This window comes from Tupaia chinensis, unplaced genomic scaffold (assembly GCF_000334495.1).
Source record: "Tupaia chinensis unplaced genomic scaffold, TupChi_1.0 Scaffold000213_1, whole genome shotgun sequence".
NCBI lineage: Eukaryota > Metazoa > Chordata > Mammalia > Scandentia > Tupaiidae > Tupaia > Tupaia belangeri.
This window is the reverse complement of record NW_006159688.1, coordinates 469,827-476,006: the sequence shown is the minus strand read 5'-3', so window position 1 is coordinate 476,006 and position 6,180 is coordinate 469,827. Positions and strand designations below refer to the sequence as shown.

General features: G+C 36.0%; 1 pseudogene; it reads left to right on the top strand.

Annotated features, from left to right (window-relative positions):
• Positions 1-2,317: 2,317 nt before the first annotated feature.
• LOC102479814 (olfactory receptor 5AN1-like) lies at positions 2,318-3,251 on the top strand (annotated as a pseudogene).
• The last annotated feature ends 2,929 nt before the right edge of the window (positions 3,252-6,180 follow it).

Below are 6,180 nucleotides of genomic sequence, written 5' to 3'. Positions count from 1 at the left end.
TTAATAGTTTATTTTTATTAAATTGGCTCATCAATTTATGCTTTTGGAATTTTAGGTGTTAAAGTTAATGTTTTAAAATATTTTCATTAAGTATAACTCATTTTGAATAAAATATGTTTGAAATTATAGTAGCACTCTGTTCTAAGAGTAAACAGAAAGATTTCAAGTTCATAAAACAAATGAAATAAAATGAACTATAAAGAAGACATTCTTTTTTTATTATTTACTTTTTTATTTTTATTTTATATATTTTCCTTTTATTTAAAATTTTTTTTTCCATTTCATTTTCAAAGAAGACATTCTCTCTTAGTTCTACACCCAAATCTGGGCAAAAGAGCCATTTAATAATATAGACAACATGTATTTATTATTTTTTTATAGTTTCCTATAGGGTGTATACACTTGATGAAAAGAGACTGAGAGAGAGAGAGAGAGAGAGAGAGAGAGAGGAAGTGAGAAATCACACCCCCAGGGAAGATGATCACACTACAATCCCTTCTCTGTTCTCCTCTTGGGATTCTGGGCACAGGCATGCCTGGTGTGTTTCTCAAGCCACTTGATCCAAGATGCAAAATGTACAGTTCATCATGTGGGATCCAGCCACCTTTATGTCCTCACCATCTGCTGGTCCCAAGGCTTAGTACTAAATCATAAAAAAACTCTACTATTTCATATACTGTATATAGTAAGTGCTGACAGTTCCAGGGTACTTTGTAGTGGTTAAACACAAAACATGCCCTTAGCGATTTACAATTCAGCTGGGTGAACATACAATACTATGAGACAGAAATAAATACAATTATTTATTTATAATATTGTCAAGTCAATGCTTAAGGACCATTGAATTTAGGAAATAATAATTTTGAGAAACCTTAATGTTCAATATTTATTCTTCATGTATTCCCTTTAACAGAGAAAACTGATGACAAGAATAATTGCTAAGTTTTCTTTTACTGTTGTAAGGCTTTTATGTCATTCATCCCTGGAACAGCCCTATGAGTTAATAACTATTATTAGCTCCATTGAGCTAAGAGCACAGAGAGGTTAATGATTCTCTAAACATCAGAGAGTCAACAAGTGAAACTCAAAGAAGAATTCTCTCTTTTTTCCCACTACAACCATAATATCTAAAAATCCTTCTTCTGGGTATATACCGAAAGGAAATGAAATCATCAGTTCCTAAAGATATCTTCACCCAGGCCAGCTTATGACATGGTGAAGGCAGCTGGTCTCACATGGCTAACATGGTTTCAGTCCCAGACCCAGCGGCTTGAGAAATACACTAGGCCTGTGAGCACGTGTGACCAAAATCCTGACAAGATGGAGAAATGGAGGGAAAGGGAATGGAGTGTAACCATCTCCAAGAGAGCATGCTTTCTCACATTCCCTGTCTCTCTCCGCTGAGCACATGCACCCTCTGGCAAAACTGAAAAGAAAAAAAAAGAAAAAAAAAGGAAAAAAGATATTTTCACTCCCTTATTTATTGTAGCATTATTTACAACAAACAGCCTCAAGATATGGAAACAAGGTGTCCATCAATAGCTGAATGTGTGAAGAAACTATGATGCACATACATTTCATAACTTTATAGGGCACAGATGATTCTAAGCTCCTAAAATATTCTCAAAATTACAAATTATGATATTTTCCAGACATTTTTGGAGATGTTGCATTAAATACTTTTGTGAGAAAAAAAGTAACTTTTATAGACAAAGACATATTTTTTCTTCAAAATAATAGAGTGTATTTTAAAAGTCTATTTAGGTAGTAATTCAGATACAAAGACTATTTGAAACTTATTTTGGAAAGATGCTCCTTATGCTTTTGTGATTATAACAGCAGTTATAGGAGGGGGTCTTCAAAGAGTTCATGGAAAAAGCGTATGAATCTGGGGGGGGAGGAAACAGAAAAACTAAAAATGTATTTTAATATCATCTGTCCATGAACTTTTTTGAGACCATCATATAATGAATTAACAGAGGTCTTTTAAAAACTTTAATTTTAGTCAATTACCTCTGTCTTTTATGTAATAGTCTTAGCATTTCTATGGCACTTTTTTTTAAAAAAAGGAACCAGTCAGCATTTTAAAATCCTCACAAAGATTAAATTAATAGAGAACCTGAAGCACTGAGAAGGTACTTATTGACAGTCCAAGAAGAAAAACTGAGGTCTTTCTACTAGGACAGTGAAGTTTTTTCTTTTTCCAATGCTCACTGGAGGAAAATAATGACACTGGAGATAATGGTAATATGGTTAATTCGCTTAAGTTTGCAAGGCATTATTTTATATCCTTTCTGATATTAGGAGCACTAAGGCAATGACTGGACCAGGAAACATTACAGAGATCACCTATTTCATCCTCCTGGGATTCTCAGATTTTCCCAGTGTCCTATCAGTACTCTTCATTCTATTTCTGGGGATCTACATTACAGCTCTGACCTGGAACCTGGGCCTCATTGTTTTAATACGGATGGATTCCCACCTCCATACACCCATGTATTTCTTCCTCAGTAATCTGTCCTTCATAGATGCCTGCTATGTCACCTCTACAGTCCCCAAGATGCTCTCTAACTTCTTCCAGGAGCAGCAGACTATCAACTTTGTGGCTTGCATTGCCCAGTATTTTATCTTCTCAACCATGGGACTGAGTGAGTGTTGCCTCATGACGGCCATGGCGTATGACCGCTATGCTGCCATTTGTAACCCACTGCTCTATTCATCAATCATGTCACCCACCCTGTGTGCTCAGATGGTGTTGGGATCCTACATGGCTGGACTCACCGCTGCTTTATCTCAAATGTGTGCTTTACTTCAGCTCCACTTCTGTGGACCTAATGTCATCAGGCACTTTTTCTGTGACTTGCCCCAACTCTTAATCCTGTCCTGCACTGACACTTTCTTTGTACAAGTTATGCTTGCTATATTAGCAATGATGTTTGGGATAGCAAACGCCCTAGTTATCATGATATCCTATGGTTATATTGTTGTCTCCATAATGAAGATCACATCAGCTAAAGGTCGATCCAAGGCTTTCAATACCTGTGCTTCACATCTGACAGGTGTTATTTTATGCATCAGGTATATTTGTCTATTTGAGTTCTAGCTCTGGTGGTTCTTCCAGCTTTGACCGATTTGCATCAGTCTTCTACACTGTGATCATTCCCATGTTGAACCCCTTGATTTACAGCCTAAGGAACAAGGAAATCAAAGATGCCATGAGGAGGTTACAAAAGAAGAAAGTAACCCTGTAAGGTCAGATATGCTTAGACTTCTGACAGATTTGGCCTGTCAGAGTCATCATAACCACAATAATATGTATGTGAATGGAATACAACAAATTTGGTACTGATTTTGGACAAAGGAGGCTTCATTTGAATCATTTGAATCAGACAATATGCCTATAAATCAACTGCTGAGTGAATGCATAGAAATACCACATCGTTAATCCTAGAGATTCATTATTTAATCCTACATCAGGACTGGACTCATCACTTACTCATCTGCACACCTATTTGTCAGACTGTGAAATTTAGAAAGTCTGCTTATTTTTGCTTCAGAGGTGGAATTTTGTTCACTCAGGCCGCCCCATTAGGTAAGAGATGTATAACAGAGGCCCTCAGGAAGTCTAGAAAACTTTTCTCCCAAATAATATGATGTGTCTAATTAGGATATGATGGTGACCATTGACAACTTTGTGAATGGATGGAAATTAAAGATCAAGGGCATCTCCTGTTGAAAAGTAATGAATCTATTACTTGGCTTGGTTGTGGCTCCTGGAAAGACCAATCTGAGGTAGCTAATGTTTATCTAGGACCTCTGTCAGTGCTAATCATCTAATAAGCTTTGTTCATATTCTTGTCTTCACTAGTTATAGCCTAAGGAAGGGGATTATTAGAATTATAAAGAGAGGGGGAAAAGGATATGGTACCTCCAGGGTCATTTAATTGTGAATCTGACGATTCAGTTCATTGCAAGGAGAGCCCAATGAGGATTATGATGGGAGATGATATTCAGTCTTTTCATATTTAGTAACAATATCTGAGATTGTGGGATTTAGCTGCTCTTTTTCTTCACCATTAAATTCAGAATATTTACTCTTGATTGATGGAGCCAATTGAATCACACTACGAATTATTTCTGATATTTCAAGTATGTGTCCAAATTACGTATAAAAAGACCTCTGTGAATTCATTGCAATAACAGAGTCACCAAATGGTCAATGCTACAGAGTAACAACAAATATGAGAAATTGGTACACATTTCTTTCTTATTTTCCATGTTCAATATTCTGTGTCCTAGATGTTTATGATTATATAGGGTGATACAATGATGATCCAGTAATTGTAACTTTTTTGCTAATATTTTCTATGCGGCTGCAAGGGCTGGCAGAATAAATAAATAGTGGTATAAATGTTCTTCTAATCTTAGTCACTTAGACTTTTTTAAAGAAAGAAATAAAGATTACAATTTCTACTTTATAGTAAATAGAGATCAAGATATGTAAGGACATTGCCTATTGATTTGGTGCATTGCCCAGACTTGAACAAACCGAAATAAACCAGAAGTCATTACATTTATATATTAGGTTTGGAGAATCATTGCATTCTTAACTTTGTCTCAGGTTTCCATTTCTTTAAGAGCCACATGAATTATTCTGTTTATTAAGGGCTATCAATAAATAAAGTATTTGAAAGTTTTGCCAAATAGTCCACAAGTTTGCCATGGCCAGGATTAAGAGACAGGAAAATTATAGAACATTCAAGAGAATGTGAAGGCTTACCCCATGCCAAAGAAATAATGAAATATGCATAGAGAATATTTGACTCCCTGACCCAAGTACAGATGTGTGTATTAAAACACTGATCTTTTTTTTCTTTTTTTAGTTTTAGTTTCTGATTCATATATAATTGTTGTACATCTTTGTGGGGTACAGTGTGGTTTTTCAAAGAATGATACAGTGTGTGATAATCAAATAAAGATATATTCACCTGTTCATCATCTTCATCAAAGCATATTATTTTATGTTGTACAATTTCAATATGCATTCTATGTGGGCTTTATTATTATTATTATTTTGTATGTACTAGGTTGGGAAAGTCCTTTTTAATTCTGTTGTGGCACACCACACCATCACTCATTTCCCTTGTTTACATGCATTCCTATTGTGTTGATAATTATTTCCCTAACTCCTTCCTCCCAACTCTTCCCCTTCTCCCCTCCCCCAGTAGTCTGTGGTATCTTCTGTTGCTCCCTCTACTTCTAAGTCACCTAGTCTTTCCATTTCCACTGCACAGTGCAAACATTCAGAATATGTTAAGTGGGAACATACAGTGTTTGTTCTTATTTCACTTAGTATTTGACCTTCCTGGCTTTTCCACTTCTGACAAATGATAGGTTAACATTGTTCTTAATGTCTGAGCAGTATTCCATTGGATGTAGGCACCACATTTTTTAAATCCCTTCGTCAGTTTTTGGGCACTCAGGTTGACTCCAAGAACTTTACTCTTTTTTGTATAGTATTTCTTTGACAATACAAGATCTTTTGTGATTAAAGACAAATTTTATGATTTTTAAAATTTCTGTAAAGAATATCACTGGTGGGACCAGCAGTTAGCATAATGGCTATGCCGCTGGACTCCCACGTAGTCGACTGCGGTTCGTGTCCCAGACCCGGTGGCTTAAAACTCATGCCGGGTGCATGTGCGGGCGTGCCCAAGACCCCAGAAGAGAATGGAGGAGAAGGGATTGTGGCATGGCCATCCCCCCTGGGAGGTGATTTCTCGCTTTCTGTCTCTCTGTCTCTGTCTGTCTGGCGAGCACACATGCCCTATAGCAAACCCCCCCCCCCAAAAAAAAGGAGAGACTTAGATATATTAATTCTATCAATCTATGATCAATGAGGTCTTTCCATTTTATTGTATCTTTTCCAGTTTCTTTTAGTTTTTTTAAAATAATATTCATTGAAAAAAAAACTCTCATCTCGGTTAGATTTATTCCTAGGTATTTTATTTATTTATTTTTAAAAGAGATGAAAAACATTATTGAAATAGCTCTCTTGTTCAAAGACAATGGTTGAGAGTGAAACTTCCCATTGTGTTTTGAATACCATTTTGTGAAAAAGAGTCTAAACAAGTTGCAAACAAAGGCATATCCCTATAGACAATATTTCTCAAACTTTAA